Source organism: Epinephelus fuscoguttatus, linkage group LG16 (genome assembly GCF_011397635.1).
Source record: "Epinephelus fuscoguttatus linkage group LG16, E.fuscoguttatus.final_Chr_v1".
Lineage (NCBI taxonomy): Eukaryota > Metazoa > Chordata > Actinopteri > Perciformes > Serranidae > Epinephelus > Epinephelus fuscoguttatus.
The window spans coordinates 41,558,869-41,576,802 of record NC_064767.1 but is presented as its reverse complement, the minus strand read 5'-3'; the positions used below and the strand labels follow the sequence as shown (position 1 = coordinate 41,576,802).

At 38.6% G+C, this 17,934-nt stretch overlaps 1 long non-coding RNA gene and 1 pseudogene across 1 annotated transcript; both read right to left on the bottom strand.

The window, feature by feature from the left end:
• The window catches only part of LOC125903189 (THAP domain-containing protein 6-like), a 45,856-nt pseudogene extending 29,170 nt beyond the window's left edge, over positions 1 to 16,686 (bottom strand).
• LOC125904033 (uncharacterized) lies at positions 3,982 to 6,316 on the bottom strand. Its single transcript, XR_007451349.1, has 3 exons — positions 6,052 to 6,316; positions 5,337 to 5,399; positions 3,982 to 4,117 (listed from the first exon to the last, which is right to left on the bottom strand). It is a non-coding gene; the product is annotated as an uncharacterized LOC125904033 (long non-coding RNA).
• Positions 16,687 to 17,934: the final 1,248 nt, after the last annotated feature.

Genomic DNA, 17,934 nt, shown 5'->3' with positions numbered 1-17,934 from the left:
GTTACGGCTTTGATCAGCGAATATAATGAGACTTGGGATGTACGCTAAATGCTGGCTCCGTTATGCAGCAGATCCAGTTGTGCCGCAGTCATCAGGAATGGACGTCGCTTCACGTGACGCTTCAGAGTAAGGCCGTCTCATGTCTCTTAAACAGACAATGCTCGCTCATCGCTCCTAGCGCTAGTTCCTCGCATTTTTTCCTAGGTGGGAGGGGCTAAACAGCTAGCAAAGTCAGCTAGCAGTAGCACTAGCAGTAATTTAAGAGACTTGGGACGCACCCATAGACATATATACATAGACGCCGCATCGACTGCCTGAGCGCGTCCTCGCCGGCCGCCATCTTGGATGGGTCTCGCTTCGCCTCCACAGTGCATTCACTTCTATTGAGGAAGGAGCTGTATGCACAAGTAAAATAGATTAATTCACTGAATTTTCAACTGATTTTCACGCGGTTTGGTTTGTTACAAATGGCACACATGTAGTTATGATACAGGATGCTTTCGTACATTAAAAATGTGGGATTTCATGCTTTAATACTTCCTGCAGATAGCAACAGCATGTTATTTAGGTCACAACACAGTTATTTTATTCACCTCAACCCCAGAGTGGGATGGATAGATAGATAGATAGATAGATAGATAGATAGATAGATAGATATACACACACACACACATATATATATATATATATATATATATATACACTGTATAAACACAATATAGACAATACAAAACAGTATAGCATATTAATAAATTTATTAATATATTTTAATAAAGAAAAAGCTCTATTGTTGATTGAGTTTATTTCTCACACACACCCACTCTCTTTTATACCCACAGCCATCAGACTTAATAATTCTTTGTTAAATAGATGATCTTACAGACTTCTTTGAAATTTTCTTTCGGGATTAGTAAAGTTATTCTTATTACACTGACTGTTGTGATCCTCAAAAGTAGTAAAAACATTTTCAGTATTTACATAAACACTGAAATTAATTTTGGTATTGGTATTATAACTATGAAAATGGGACTGTGGTCAAGATAATTTGAAAAAAGATACAGAAGGATGAGCAGCAGGGGATATTTGCAGCACAGCTGGTGGAAAAGTGAATATGTGCACAAAAGTGTGCTAGGCAAGGCAAGGCAAGGCAAGTTTATTTGTATAGCACAATTCAACACAAGGTAGTTCAAAGTGCTTTACAGAGACATTAAAAGCAACAAGACACTATTTAAAACAATAAAAACAGTCGATTGAAAAGGGAAATAGAAATTGAGAATGATAGTGATAATAATAAAATACAGTAACATAAAATAAAAACAGGCTCAATACATTGAACGGTCAGGATAAGAAAAGAAGTAGAATAATAAAGGGCATAAATCAGCAGTGTGTAGTTAAAAAGTACGGGCAGTAGAATACAGCAGGTAAGTATTTAATCTAAGAGTACGCTTCAGTAAACAATAGTGTTTTTAACCCTGATTTAAAGGAGCTGACAGTTTGAGCAAACCTCAGATCTACATATTATGCTATACATAATATGCTACATATATATATATCCCACTCTGGGGTTGAGGTGAATAAAAGCACTGTGTTGTGATCTAAATAACATGCTGTTGCTATCTGCAGAAAGTATTAAAGCATGAAATCCCGCATTTTTAATGTACGAAAGCATCCTGTATCATAACTACATGTGTGCCGTTTGTAACAAACCAAACCGCGTGAAAATCAGTTGAAAATTCAGCGAGTTATTCTATTTTACTTGTGCATACAGCTCCTTCCTCAATAGAAGTGAATGCACTGTGGAGGCGAAGCGAGACCCATCCAAGATGGCGGCCGGCGAGGACGTCGGCTCCAATAGGCAGCGGCAGTCAATGCGGCGTCTATATATATATGTCTATGCTCTCACCGATACCTATTGACCAACAAAGTTAGAGAAATCTCGTTTAAACTTATTCATAGATTTTATCCCTCTAAAGTTCATATTCGTAAAAGGTTCAAAAAAATCATTGATATGAAATGCTCTTTCTGTTCTGTGGAGGTCGAAACAGCTACTCATTTATTTTGGCTTTGCCCCATTGTCCAAAGCTTTTGGATCGACATTTGTAACTTTGTGGCGAACACTATTGATAAAAACTGTGAGCTGTACTGGAAGGATGTGCTGCTTGGTATCTATAACTTTAACAGAACCAAGGCTAAACAAAATGAAACATTTATTATCAATCTTATCATTCTTTTGGCTAAATTTCACATTCATAAGTGTAAGTTCTCTCATAGAAAGCCCTTTTTCATTGCTTTTCACAGTGAGATCGAGCAGTACATTTATTCCTTAAAGTTTTCTCTTAATCAAAAGGCAATCAAAACTTTGCATATCTGTGAACTTTTTGGCATTTTTCTGTAAACTTGTATCCCCCCTGGCAAATTATGTTGTTATATTATTTATGCTTTTTTCTTTTTCTTTTTTTTTGTTTTTATTTTTCAAAATCTGCAATTGTATTGATTCTGCAAAGTATGATACTCTCCTTTATGAGAGAATGCAATTTTGTAAACTTAGCAAACGACAAATAAAGTTTTATTAAAGGAAAAAAAAAAGAAAAAAGTCTATGCTCTCGACCATCCCAGTGCCGTATGGTGCCGTAGAATATAACAGAGTCGCGACAACGGAAGTCCAAAATGCTTGTGCGTCACGTGACTCATGTAGACCTCGGATAGTTCCCGGAAGTTACTGGCGGGCCGTTTAAATACATAACACTGAAAGACAGAACTCCGATTTTTGGTAAGTAGCTGTAAATAAATACATTTATTTATAATATACGTGTAGCACGCCATAAACAGTTACATCTTTATGTTGTTTTTTAAAGTAATGTGCTAATATTTGAGGATTAGTGTTAGTTTACTAGAGTTATGTAAGACTCTATTAATCCCAACCTTGGAAATTCACGTTACAGCAGCTCAGAGCAGAAGCAATAGAAAAAGGATAAAATATTTTTTAAATACAAATTAGACATAATGAAAATAATAGAAAATCCATATACGCCCTTCACTGAAACAGATACTGTATGCTCATGATTAATAGCTGCACAGGATGAGTGTAATAAATATGATGTGTAGTATTCTTACTGTAAAAATATAGGAATGTATAGATATCCCACAGGAAGTGGCAAAATATTGCACACAGGAATATTACACAGTATGTACACAGTGCAGAGTTTAAATATAAGGGATGTGGATAAGGATATGTATTTATATATGTATACAGGCCAGTATATTAATGACATAGCATAATTATATGATAGAAATGTATTATTACACAGTATAACTATGTGTTATGTGTATATAACATATATTGTTGTCTGCCTTGTTTAAATATGTTAGTCTTTCTTTACCTTGGTGAAACAGCATGTTGCTTTTATTGGTTTAAATGATATTTTCAATTCTGTCCTTAGTATGGTTGCCAAGAGTAATCACATCCTAACATTTATTGATAATGTAATGGTTGTAATGATTTATAACTAATGTTATCTTAATTACTTTCAGTGGGACAGAAGGAGACCAACGAATGACTACCAATGACTGTCAAGTGACAGCGCAATGGGTCACTGGGCTAGCAGCAGCAGCAGCAGTTTATAGACATATATATTTTATGTATCTTTGTCTTTTTACTATGTACTTATTTACTATAACAAATTAATTTTTAATAAACTCAGAAACATGACTTGGATGTCAAGCAGTTTGTCTGTGCCCTTCCTTCTGTGTTGTCCTCTTGTACAGTCTCCACCATGGTGCTGTGTGGGGATGTTCCAATCGTTTAGAGAGAGAGGTACACATGCACAATTTCTTCATTGACACAGAGATGAGAAATTTTTTTTTTGGCCTAAGTCAGCAGGAGTAACCTGAGACTCACTACAGGCTACAACAACAAAAATATGTAAGGTTATCATTCTCAAATACTGCATTAGCACATTTCCACAAACAAATACCACACTATTGGGAAGCTCAGTGTTTGGTTTATTAAAAATAAGGAACAGAGAAAGGCTTGCAAAACCCAGGGAGTTGAGACTCAGGGTAAGGGGGCTGTTTCATTGCGGGGTGAGTTCAGGCTCCATTGCATCCCCCTGTTGTTCTTGTGCCGAAAGAGAAAAAAAGAAAGAGGAGAAATGGTTAGGCACACGTATATATGCCTGGGTCTGACGCTGCCTTATTAGATAAGGCACAAGTATGACAAGTGGCATCAGTTTTAATTGCATTTGTTTGAAGTTGTCTCATGTATAAAATGTTCCTGAATACTGTATGCATTCAACCACTATGGGATATGTCTGTGAGTAGACAAAAGTGAGGTGTGTGTGGGAAGTCACTGCAGGCACATTTTGGTGCAGACCAGTTTGCCAAGACCAAAAAGGGCAAGACAAGGCTTAGAGCAGATTTAATTCCCACCATCTTTGTGCATCATGCTGTGAGCGCCCCTGCACCACAATGCACCCCTGGAACTGTAACATCATTGTTATTGCCACTCCTGAACTGTAACATGAATGGTCCTCATCCTGCAGCACTCCTGACATGAGGCACGCGGCATCACTGCAGTATAATTCCTTAAAATGTTTACTTATATTTCAGTGTTGGGTGCTGTTGTAACTGATCAGCACACTGGAAACCAGCAGGTGGCTCTACCAGCTCTGGTGTATAAATTTGCACTTGTCATAGTGACTGACTGGCAAGCCAATTTGCTTTTGTTGTGCTAACCTCAGCATTTGCCTACTGTGTTTCATATGACTGGCTCTCAAATATTCATCCCTATCTCATAAGTTATCAGACTTTGCTCCAGTGTCTGGTCGTCTCTGTGTCCACAGTTATCTCTTTATTTGAAAAGGTCTAGGCTATTTAATTCTTTAATATCATCACACTGTTATTTATATAAGCAGAGGATTTTAATACAAAGTTGTAACCACTGTATGTGAATGCCTGAATCTGTCAAATCTGCACTCCAGAGGAGAGCCTTCATCAGACTATACAATATCGCCCACTACTGGATTTGTAAGTTAATGAACTGTAATTAAAACTGTGCTTTAATTAGCCGCTATGAAACAACATGACCCTCTTCTATTTTATAATGCCTACTAATATTATAATATTATAATGACGGTACCTGGTAATATGCAATGTATTACATTTTCAAAGTAACTTGCCCAACACTGTATATCTTATATTATATTCAATATAATTACTTATATAATTATTATAAAATGCAGTATAATACATATTAAGTATGATTCCTTATCTCTGGAACTACTTGAAAACACACCTTGTTAAGTTTTAGGTTTCACCAAGATCGACTCAGCACTTACCTGCAGCGTCCTCTCTCACACAGTGGTCCTGCAGCATCACTGCTCGGCCACCACCCAGTGCTCCTACAGCAGGTTACAAATATACAAGATTACATATCTAATACTGTGATAGAATATATGTTTCGCATGATTATATGTATAACACAGTAATATATACATACATTTGGTATTTAGAATAATTCCCCATTTAGCCTGGTATGTTTCATTTATCAAAATTACTTATCTTGTGTATTAAATCTCATTCAGGTACTCAAACTTCCCTCTCACTTCTCTATCAATGTAATATCAGCTGAGCTGTAACATATTATAGACAGGTATACTCAACAGAATCACAAAGCCTAAAAAACAGACCTTAAGTTACGTTGTTGTTTAATTTCACCTCCTCCACTCAACAATCACGCAGCAATGTCATATTTAACTGAGCTAATATTCAATAGTCGCAAAAAATCAGGACTGGAGGCACTCTAACTTCCCAATGTTAGATAAAATGGTTTAGGAGAAGACAATTTAAAACTAACAGGCTGTTCATGGTTAGCATTACCTGTATGGTGTGTACAGTATGTACTGTGTCCTAGCCTAATCTCTTATCTTATCTTTTAACATTACATAAATCTACTAATTTAATGGGAGATAATCCACTAACAAGCTTTAATGCACATGTTAATTTGGATAAGTTGTGCTGATAATGTAAAATTTGAGTCTTTGGACATCTTACCCGTTAGAAGTACAACACAGCCGGTCTTTTCTGCTGTAACTCCATTGCGCTGCTAACATGTGCCGCTTACTTCCGGGAACTATTGAGAGGCTCCGCGAACCGCCATTGCTGTGAAAAAATGGCCCATTAGAGTGAATAGAGATGACGCGACTCTCTATTCAAGGGCTTTGGACCATCCTAGCTCGTAGCTGCTTAAAGCTTGCTGCTAGCTCCTAGCGCTAGTTCCTCGCTGCACAAATAAGAGACTTGGGACGGCCTAGAAGATGGCGGACCTCGAACGACTTCCGGCTCAAGCGAGGAGCTAGCAGTAGCACTATAAAAATAAGAGATTTGGGACGCACCCACAGATGCCGCATCCTGGCTTGTGGGATGCGTCAATACCGCCGCCATCTTGCCTAGGTGGTCTGACCGGTTCAGACCTCAGACCCATGTCAGACTCGGCAAAAATGCCACATTTTTGCTCTGCAATTGGGTGTACTAACGAAAGAAGTATTAAAACCAAGCAGAAGGGAATAACATTCCACAGGTAAGAAGTTGTTTTACAATATTTTACTGTTACGAACATGTTTAATGAGATATATATCTCAAAAAGTGATCCTTCTTTTAAGCTAATCAAGTAAACTAACTGTCCTGATCTGGTCCTAATGCCAAATTAAGCTAACGCTATGTCACACAACTTAAAGAAAAAAGATTAACATTTATATAATATTACTTATAAAATTATGATGCTTTGTCAAACAGCTGTGTCGGTGTATGTGTTATTCCAAATTGTCAACTATCTGTTTCATGGCACCAACGTGACATAACGCAGTATAACGTTAGTAGTTAACTTGTGGCCTGAATTGTAACTACAATTTATGTGGAACTGCGTTTTTCTGACACACTTATTTTGTGTGTAGTTTCCCAAAAAACACAGAGAGGAGACGGGCATGGGTAACAGCAGTGAGAAGAAAGGACTTTGTCCCAAGTGACTCCTCAGTCATCTGCAGCTGTCACTTCAGACCACAGGACTTTGACAGGACTGAGCAGACTGTCCGTTTAAGGGACGGAGTGACTCCCTCTGAATTCAGTTTTCCGGAGCTTCTCTGCAAAGTTAGTATTGAAATAGTTTATGTATAAATAATGACATAATCTAACACGTGTAATGCCCACTAAACTTAATAGAAACACACTGTTTGATATTGTTCCTCTTGACTTACTGGTATCTCCAGGTGCCCAGTACATCCAGGTCAACCAGGACATCCCAAGCTGCTCTACAAATTCCTGATGTTCAGGTTCAGCCACTAGATGATCAGGAGGAGTCAACGTCAGTGAGTGAAACAACTTGTAGTTAAACACCTTTGCGGGAAGCTGGGCTTCTGTTACAGTGACATTTATGAAATGAGGACAATACATTTAAATTAATTATTTAAATATATGATTATATAATTACATTCATATTTTTCAGGATCATCAGTATGCCCTTGACCTGATCGATGTTAAACAGAAGTTAACTGAGGCACAGGAGAGGGTGGATGAATTGCAGAGAAAATTGCGAAATTCCAGGGATCGAGAAAGAAGGCACACTAAAACAGTTAAATCCCTGCTCCAGGATTTAAAAGAGAAAAACCTGCTTACAGAGGAACTGCAGCACAAGCTGGATTCGTACTCAGGTTGGTTGAATTGCCCAGCTCCTTCATTTAACAGATGCATGTGTAACATTAATAATTTTGTATTAGTTTAAATTCATGTCTCAATACACACCTTTTGATTGCAGTCTCACCAATGTTCTCAAATATTTACTGAAATACTACAGTTGATCAAATTAGATTATTGGACTAAAAAAAACACTATTTAGAAAACAACCTAATTGAGCTTCCAAGTATTTAATACTTTGTAATTAAAGTATCCAACATTCTATTTTTAAAAAAAATAAATAAATAAATACTGTGATTTGTAAAGAATACACACATTCTTGGTTATCCCACAATTTTAATGTATGATGTTTTGTGCTGGTTTCATCATTAATGTATAGCTTGTTTTCCGATTTCAGATCTTCCAGTTGAACTCTTCAAGGACTGTGTCTTCACCCAGGCTCAAAGGGAATTTTCTCTCACACTGCATTTGCATGGACCCAAAGCCTACAAATACCTGAGAGAAACAATGAAGATGCCACTCCCACATCCTCACACTCTACGAAGGTAAATGTTTCCATTTCCACATTTTCATCCCATACAAGTGCTGAGTAAGTGCAGTGAACAAATCAGTGATTGGATGTGTCAGAGTTTTCTACAATTAAACAAAGATAAAACTTTAGTAATTGTTTTTGGAGCCAAAGAAAGGATTAAAAGTCAGTGCTGTGCTACAATCAGTAATGTTAAAAAACACAAACCAAGCCAGGAATTTGGGTGTAATCATGGACTCAGACCTGAACTTCAACAGCCACATTAAGACAATTACAAAGTCAGCCTACTATAACCTGAAAAATATATCAAGGATGAAAGGACTTATGTCTCAGCAGGATTTGGAAAAATTTGTCGATGCATTTATCTTCAGTAGACTGGACTACTGTAACAGTGTTTTTACAGGTCTCCCTAAAAAATACATTAGACAGCTGCAGCTGACTCAGAACGCTGCTGCTCCAGTCCTCACTAAGACCAGAAAAGTGGATCGTAGAATCCTCTCTAAGACCAGAAAAGTAGATCATAGAGTCCTTTCTAAGACCAGAAAAGTAGATAATAGAGTCCTCACTAAGACCAGAAAAGTGGATCATATCACTCCAGTTCTGAGGTCTTTACGCTGGCTTCCTGTCTGTCAAAGAATTGATTTCAAAGTACTGCTGTTGGTTTATAAAGCACTGAATGGTTTAGGACCAAAATACATTTCTGATCTGCTGCTACGTTATGAACCATCCAGACCTCTCAGGTGGTCTGGAACAGGTCTGCTTTCTGTCCCCAGAGTTAAAACTAAACATGGAAAAGCAGCTTTTAGTTTTTATGCTCCACATTTCTGGAACAAACTCTCATAAAACTGCAGATCTGCTCCAACTCTCTCTCAGCTCTTTTAAATAAAGCCTGAAGACTTTCCTATTTGCTACTGACTTTTATTAAATCAGTTTTAAGGCCTTGATCAATATCTTACACTGCACTGTAACTTTTGTTCTACTGTTTTATCTGTTGTGTCTGTTTGTGTTGCTTTTACATATTGTCTTATGGTCTTTTTAATTTGAGCTTTAAAGTTTGTTTACATTGCCTTGTGTTGCTTTTACATTTTGTCTTTTTATTTTCATTTTATCTTGTTTTTAATGTAAAGCACTTTGTGTTGCATTGTGTCTGAAGTGTGCTATACAAATAAACTTGCCTTCATCCTTGTCAAAAGTAAATATAACAGGTTATATGTCAGCATGTGTTGTGGTGTTTACACATTATCTGTTGTTTTACCTGAAACAGGTGGTTGCAGACTGTGGACGCCAAGCCTGGCTTAAACACTTCACGTTTAGATATGCTGCAACAACAAAAAAATGACGATCCGGCAAGATTCGGTGAAGTGTGCCTTATGGTGGATGGCATGGCCATCAGGAGGCAGGTTCAGTATGACTCTCACACCCAAAAAATGACAGGCTTTGTCAATCTTGGAGACAGAATGGATGAGACCAGTGTGGCAAGTGAAGCCCTTGTTTTTATGGTTGTTGGACTGCAAGGCCACTGGAAAATGCCTATTGCGTACTTCTTTATCCAAACATTGACACCAAACACCCAAAAGGTTTTGCTGCAGCATGCCTTGGAGGCACTACATGAAAGAGGGATTAAAGTGCTGTGTGTAACTATGGATGGACATTTGGCCAACATCAACATGTGCACCATGCTCAAGCTCAAGCTGAACCCTCTAGAGCCTCTCAAAACATATTTTCCCCACCCATCTACAGGGGAAAATGTGTTCGTCATGATGGACCCATGTCACATGTTGAAACTGGCGAGGAACATATTACAAGCATACAGTTCCATCATCAGTCCTGCTGATATTGTGAGATCAAGCCACATATCTGAGCTAAATGATGTACAGGAAAAAGAGGGTCTTCATGCTGCCAACAAAATAACAAGAAAACACATCAACTTCAGCAGTCAGAAAATGAAGGTGTCTCTGGCAGTGCAGACATTGAGCCGGTCAGTGGGGAAAGCTCTGCAAATGGTGAAAGAAGCTGGGTATCCACAGTTCAAGGACTGTTCTCCAACAGTCGAATTCATTGATGTAATCCTTGAAAAGTTCCTCAGTACTCGTACTATTCAGCATTGTGTAAATGTTATGTATAGGAAAATAGGGCTGCAACAATTAGTCAATTCACATAAGATTATCAGGATCCCCAAGGTCAACTAATATCTGGAAAAGTCATGGAATTTTTAAAAGTAATTTTCCAGGTCTGGAAAAGTCATGGAATTAAGTAAAATCATCAAATATTTTGGAAAAGTTATGAAATTTTTTTGTCTGTAATGTAATTAATTGTGCTATCTCACAGTAATCATGGACACAAGAGCTCCATCTCTCCTAAAATTTCCTCTAGGACCCCTAAAACCTTCTCCAGGACCTATAATAACCTAATATTTGTGTTTCAGGTGATTGACAGATTGTTTGATGTGATGAACAGTAGGAACCCACGTGCCAAAGGCTTTAAAGCTCCACTAGGTCTCCTCAACTGGAAAGAGACATTAGAGTTCATGACTAAAGCCCGGCTTTACTTGACAGAGTTAATGATGAATGATGGCACTCCACTTCATCGCTCAAAGAGGTTTTTTAGTATTATGAATATTTCTTTCCTCTTATATCCATAAGTAAGGTAGATGCCACTATCAGGCCAGAAATTTTTATATATATTGCAAAGATTTTCCTAAACAGTAACATCAGTTGGTGCCAGGGAAAATATTTGCAGTGTTGATTTTTACATGTTGGTGAATGTTTCTTGTTTCCTAACATCATCTCACTGGACTAAGTAAACAGCTAAAGTAAAATAAATTATAATCGAAATCAGTATTACAAACAAACAAACATGACAAACAAGAACAAGTCAGCATACCTATACCTAGAATGGCTTGTTAGAGGTGTTTACTTTCACTAAGGTTTTAAAGAGTAAATTGTTCTTTTGCAGGGCCTTCAAACATGAATAATTAATAACCAGAGGAATATAAACCTAAAGAAAAACATAATTAATTGTTTCAAAAAGATTTACTCTTTAAAACTTCTGTTGTGTTGAGTTCTACATTCATTTCATTTTCTTTGACGTTGTGTTCAAAAAACGTCTGCTTGCTGTTCCAGTTTGGTGTTCTTTTTGGTACCTTTGTCCAGTTCATTACTTGAAAAATGTTGGGCACTTAATATCAGAGGTAAGTTTTGGTAATATATTAAATGTATAGATCAATATCATTACTATACTACATTATATCTTTGAGTATTTGCATGCACTGTTTTGTGCTACTTACTACAAAAAAAAGTTCTCAGCAGTCTTCAGTGTTCTTATTCTGTTTTGCATGTGTTCAAGTTCAATTATAATTACTTTGAAATTATTTGATATGATAGGACAGAGTTGATGGTTTTATACAGCAAGTATTTGCATACCGATGTTCTTCTATATTTCAAAAGGTACCTGTCTGTGACTGGTTTCTTGATCAACATCAAGACACTGACCCTGATGATACCAGAGCTGCTTCAGTCCCAACGGTATGTGTGCACATACTGCTTCAGCCAGGATCATTTGGAGCTCCTCTTTAACGCCATCAGGGCCTCAGGTAAGAGCTGATGTTTAAGAGCTGGTGTTTAAGAGCACAGTCCTATAAGGATGGAGGGTTTTGTTTTGTTTGGTTAAAAAAACACGTGACTATGTTATCTCTTGTATAAATTCCAGGCGGATGGAACAACAATCCAAGTGTGGTCCACTTCCAGAGTGTCTTCAGGCGTCTCATGGTGCACTGCAGCATTTCTCCAGGAAACACAGGCAACGTCAGAGCACAGGATGACACAGTGTCTCTGTCAGCTGTGGACATGTCATCTGTAGTGCCAGCTGCAGAGGCTGACACTGCATCCTCTCCATTTGAGTGTGGTGTTAGTGTGTTGTTGGACCACACCTACCTGCCAACTGGCTTTGGGTGCCTAACCGAGAATGCTTATATTGCAGGTTTTGTTGTCAGACAGGTCATGAAGCAGCTTTCATGTGATGTATGTCGTAACAGTCTGGTTTGTGAAGCTGTACCAGCATCATTTTGTGAGAGCTACCGCCTGCTAACTTTGAAAAACAAAGGAGGCCTGATGATTCCAAGTAAAGGTGCAGTCAAGGTGATCCGCACAGCAGAGCACTGCATCCGAGGTGCCTCAAACATATCGTCTGCAGCACATCAGTGCACTGTGTCCCTGGTCAACCGTGTTGTCAAAGCAGACATAGGTTCTGAAAATGTGTTTGATCTTGGTGACCACATTGTTGAAACCCAGGATGGTATCAACAACCATAACTATAGCCTCATATCTTTAGTCGTGAGCAGCTTTCATAAGTTGAGGTAACACCATGTGGCAAAAATCCACACTCTACAATTGCAGAGTGGCAACCTGAGAAAGAAGCTGTGTAAAGTAGTGTTGTTACAGGGCTATTAGAGAAAACATGCGGCCCGCAGGCCAAATCCAGCCCACCAGATGGTCCAGTCCGGCCCGCGGGATGACTTTGCAAAGTGTAAAAATTAAGAATATAGTTCTGTGAAAATGAATGCTTATTGTGGAAATATTTAAGACACTGAACACTGTGCAATATAATGTTAGTCAGCTTCAGTTCAAAAGAGTTTGGTTTGGTGGAAACCTATTGTTCATGTACTGCACAACTTTTATGTATCTTTATTTTTTTATTTACAAGGTAATAACTTAATAACTCCTCAATAGTTCCCACTTTAGTTTGTAATGGTGTGGTGTGTCAGTTCAGATGGTTAGGATTACAATGTGGAAATACATGTAAACAATTTATAGATCTTTACAAATTGTTTTGATCATAAATTAAAATACTTTATTCTAGTCTAAATGTTGTGTGCCTTTGTAGACACTGTGGTCTGTAAGTTGTAATGCACATGCATAATAAATGATAAATTGAGGCATAATATTGTTGAAAATGCACTTAATTGAAATTTCAGGTTCATAATGTTTTGTGAAAAGAGTTCATTAAATGCGAACATTTTCAGAATGTACCTTTACTTTTTTGGACTAAAACAAAGGGAAAATTTTGGAGTTGACATTATTCATAGGCTATTATGCTATGATTTTACTGGTCCAGCCCACTTGAGATCAAATTTGGTTGTATATGGCCCCTGAACTAAAATGAGTTTGACTCCACTGCTCTAGGACCTCTAAAACTTCTTCTACGGCCTCTCAAAGCTCCTCTAGGACCCCTAAAACTTCCTCCAGGACCCATAAAACATCTTCTAGGGCCCTTAAAACTTTCTCCAGGACCATGAAAACTTCCTCCAGGACCCATAAAATTTCCTCTAGGACCTCAAAAACTTCCTACAGGACCTCTAACACTTCCTCCAGGACCTCTAAAACCTTCTCCAGGACCTCTAAATTGTCCTCTAGGACCCCTAAACATCTTTTAGGAACCCTAAAACTCTCTCACGTCCTCTAAAACCTCCTTCAGGACCTCTAAAGCTTCCTCCGGGTCCCCTAACCTCTTCTCCAGGACTCCTGAAAATTATATTACTGTACACTGTATATATTTTTTGTAAATATGACCTAATAATGTAAACAGTTCTGTGTCCAGGCTCCCATGAGCACTGTGGTGTTATACACAAAATTCTGTGTAAACATGCAGCAGTCATTTATTTTCACTTGTACAAAACCAACATTTGTTAATCAGAATGTGTAACTACACTGCAGCTCAGCACAACCCTGCTGATACACTATTTTTGCACATTGTGTGACTTAAAATGTGAATAAATATTTATAATCAAAATTAATAATTAAATGACATCATGGTGGGCATTGTACATCTAGTAAGAAAAAAGAATATTTATTACATGGGGAAAGTTTAGTTTAAATGTGTTGTAGAACTATTAGCCTACTATTACTTTATCTACATAAGGTCAAATATTTTGGTATGAAAAGCTGCATTTTTTATTTAACCAAGTATCCTGTATCATAACTACATGTCTGACGATTGTAACAAACCAATCCGCATGAAAATCGGTGGAGAATTCAGCGAGTAATGATGATTTTAATCATAAATAGTCTCCTGCCTCAATAGACATAGGGTACGTCCCAAGTCCATTAAAATTACTGCTAACCACCTAACCTAGCCACCTTACCTAACTGTTTAGTCCCTCCCACTTAGGAAAACATTTAAGGAGTCAGGAGTTAGTGAGGAGCGAGGACTGCTGATAAGAGACATGAGAAGGCCTTACTCTGAAGCGTCACGTAAAGCGACGTCCTATTCTGGTGACGGTGGCACCTATGGGTGGCACAGCTGGATCTGCTGCATAACGGAGCCAGCGTTTGGCGTACATCCCAAGTCACATTATATTCGCTGATCAAAGCCGTAACCCCCTGCCCCCCATCGCCATGACTTTGGTCACACAGTTTTGCATGTATTACCATTGTTACTGAGTCATTTGCCGAAGTTTGTGGCAATTAAAGAACGGTCTGTAGCCCTGCCACTGTCACTGTGATGAGCATCATTATCATTATTATTATCATCATTATTATCACTATTATTAAATCCACTCGCCATCATTCAACAAGTCAGCTGCTGAGTGAATAAGACATATCAGACCTGTCAGTCTAACTCAATCAATTCAATTTTATTTATAAAGCCCAATATCACAAATCACAATTTGCCTCACAGGGCTTTACAGCATACGACATCCCTCTGTCCTTAGGACCCTCACAGCGGATAAGGAAAAACTCCGCAAAAAAACCCCTTTAAGAGGGGAAAGAACGGTAGAAACCTCAGGAAGAGCACGAGGAGGGATCCCTCGTCCAGGACAGACAGACGTGCAATGGATGTCGTACAGAACAGATCAACATAATAAATTAACAGTAATCCGTATGAGACAGAAAGAGAGACAGAGAGAGAGAGAGAGAGAGAGAGAGAGACAGAGAGAGATGCAGGACAGACGGTACAACAACATTAATGAAAGTAATAATAATAGGCTAATTAATATTAATATTAATAATTAATATTACCTACAGCCTATTAAACATTATTCCACTCACATGACATGCAGGACAATTTATGATGGGCAAATGTGTTTGTGTATGTGTGTGTGCGTGGTGTTATATCACTCGAGCAGCTGCACATTTAACAGCCACGCATCACAGACAGTCCGCTGAACACCGCAACGGGTTGTGAATGAAATAAACTTAATTACAACATGACCGTCTTGCACGAAATATCATTAACGTTACTCTTTGTAGTCACATAGGCATGTGAATTAGCCTACAGCGTTTCATTGCAAAGAATGCATGTAACGGGTACACTTGCGCTATTTCTCCGCCATCTCGTTCAAATGAGACAGACGAAGGGGACGGGTATTTATACGTCATGGCCTCGAGCTGAAAAAGACTTCCTGTTAGGAACCTCTCGTGTTACCTTACTCATCGCACCTAACAGATCCCTCTAACGCCTAACGCTAACTCCTTACTGGCAGGAATAAGAGACATGAGACGGCCTTAAAGATGGCGGAGCTCGAACGACTTCCGGTTCAAGTAAGGAGTTAGGAGTTAGCAGTATAAAATAAGAGACTTGGGACGTACCCCTGGAAAAGCCTCAAGACTGCCTGTAACGAGGCCTCGCTCCCGGTAGTCATGTGATTGTGGGCGTGCCGAAGCAGGGATCGAAACACTGCCACAGCAGATCCAGCTGTGCCGCCCATAGGTGCCGCCGTCACCAGAATAGGACGTCGCTTTACGTGACGCTTCAGAGTAAGGCCGTCTCATGTCTCTTATTAGCAATCCTCGCTCCTCACTCCTAACTCCTGACTCCTTAAATGTTTTCCTAAGTGGGAGGGACTAAACAGTTAGGTAAGGTGGCTAGGTTAGGTGGTTAGCAGTAATTTTAAGGGACTTGGGACGTACCCCTGGATGCTGACGTAATTTACTAATACTACCTTAGGAAAGCTGTGCACTCTGTGAGTCTCAGTGGCTCACACAGGTAGACATGCGGTTTGTGTTATATTGTCTTTTGTTGGCGTGAAATCGAGTCCAGCTTGACGCAAATTTGTGTATATCATATTTTCTTTACTTTCTTTTTTTAATGTCGCTGGTACGTAGTGCTCACTTACATAAGCATATTCGCTGTGGTAGATGTGGGCTGCGACTTTATAATCGCCAGTAATGTTGTATAAGTTTGTGAATTTGTGATGAATCTGCTGACGGAGGCGCAGCACATCTGCAGCTGTTCGGTAAGGAAACCAGTTAAATTCGAAACCAGTAGGGACATGACACCGGAATACAGTATTTTCCACAACGTCGCCAAATTATGCTCTCAAAACGATGTTATAATTGCCAAATCATGCAGTCTATGGGCCAAATACTATCAAAGGTAATTGTTAAGTCTTACCTATGAAAGGTTATTCCCTGGGATTTGGTTTGGACAGTAAAACGATTCGTACACTTCCATGCAGCACATGAATAAGGCATCTTCTCCGCTCCGATTCTTGCCACATCCAGTATGGCGGCGACGTTGACGTAGCCTACGGCTCAGCACTCTTCTTCTTCTTCTTCTTCTTTTTGTATTTTAACAGCGGTTGGCAACCAGCGTTTTAGGTGCATTACCGCCACCTTCTGCTCCGGAGTGTGAATCAGAGATTAGATTCTATTGTGTAAATCTGTCCGTCTAATGAATTCAAAAAACACTCATGTACTCAGCCCACTTGGCAGACTTGTGATTGCCTCCAAATGTTTTGTTCTAGCTCAGACAGACTTGACAAGTCAACCAGCCAGTGTTCCACAACTTTATTCTCCTCCAATCCACAATGTGAACACCATTTTGTGGTGGAAAACTGTAACACAAAATATACACAATCACAATCACATTTACAATAATTACATGCGACCCAAAGCCGCCATTAACCTACCATGGTCTCTATCACATTAGCTAACCCAGACTTGCTAGCTCTGAACGTCAGTCTCAAATATGAAATATATATTACAGATCAATAACACAAATACAAAATAAAATATACATGGTCACACATACCGTTTCACCTTCTGAACCGGAATTTGGAAGTAGTTAGGAGAACGTGAATCCGTCTTGACTCATTTAAAACCCTTTGGACATTTTGTAGCACTCCTGCTCTCGTCTCCTTCCTCTCCATCTAACTTGACGCTTTTGATCACATGACCTCTATGCACCACACTCATTGCAATACTTAACAGTAGGGGGTGCAAGTAAACCAAATAAATGTAAATACATTTCTCAGCATATTATATACTGTACATAGCAATATTATCACAATCATGTATGCAAAAGGTAAGTTACTTATAAACAATCATGTTAAAATTATGAACTCAAAATCACGACAGTTACACTGCCACCAAAATTATAATGAGTTACGTGACCATATTATTGAAAATATGAAATTAAATCATATAATTTTCCTATAAACTGTCGACTAACCCTTCTATAATCAACTCCTTTCGACTTCTCTATTTCAGTGCTCTTTCCTAATAGTTAAGACTTGCTTTCAACTAGTACCACTAGTTTCTGTACTGGACGTTCGAGAATAGATGGCTGAGTCAAGCGTTCACCTTTCCTGCCTAGATTACTCTGACCCATTTGAAGTTTAACCTTCCTCACTAGACCATCATCATCTTCGCTAGTCTCAACTATTCTGGCTAGTTTCCACTCGTTTCTGGGAACATTGTCCTCCTTGACAATCACTACAT